Genomic DNA, 315 nt, shown 5'->3' with positions numbered 1-315 from the left:
AGATGAGAGTTCAGTGATGGAGTTAAACTCAAAGCTGCTCCTCAGATGAATAATGTTCAATTATTATTTTATAGATGAATGTTTCTGTTCAATTATTATTTTATAGATGAATGTTTCTGTTCAATTATTATTTTATATTTGAATGTTTCTGTTCAGTGCCTGAGACGATTCTGTTGTGACTTGGAGCTTTAGAAATAAACTGAACTGAACTAGTTGCTGAGAGTCGTCCCAACACCTCACACATGACAGAGGAGGAACCAGGAGCAGAGAGAGGAGGAACCAGGAGCAGAGAGAGGAGGAACCAGGAGCAGAGAG

The 315-nt window shown here is 38.7% G+C and overlaps 1 protein-coding gene across 1 annotated transcript in view; it reads right to left on the bottom strand.

Moving 5' to 3' along the window:
* The window catches only part of kifap3a (kinesin-associated protein 3a), a 29,705-nt gene that overhangs the window by 5,677 nt on the left and 23,713 nt on the right, over positions 1–315 (bottom strand). The gene's annotated exons all lie outside the window — the stretch shown is intronic.

This window comes from Nematolebias whitei, chromosome 3 (genome assembly GCF_014905685.2).
Source record: "Nematolebias whitei isolate Nwh7 chromosome 3, NemWhi1, whole genome shotgun sequence".
NCBI lineage: Eukaryota > Metazoa > Chordata > Actinopteri > Cyprinodontiformes > Rivulidae > Nematolebias > Nematolebias whitei.
Note: the sequence above shows the minus strand (reverse complement) of the source record. Positions and strands in the feature narration are given on the sequence as shown.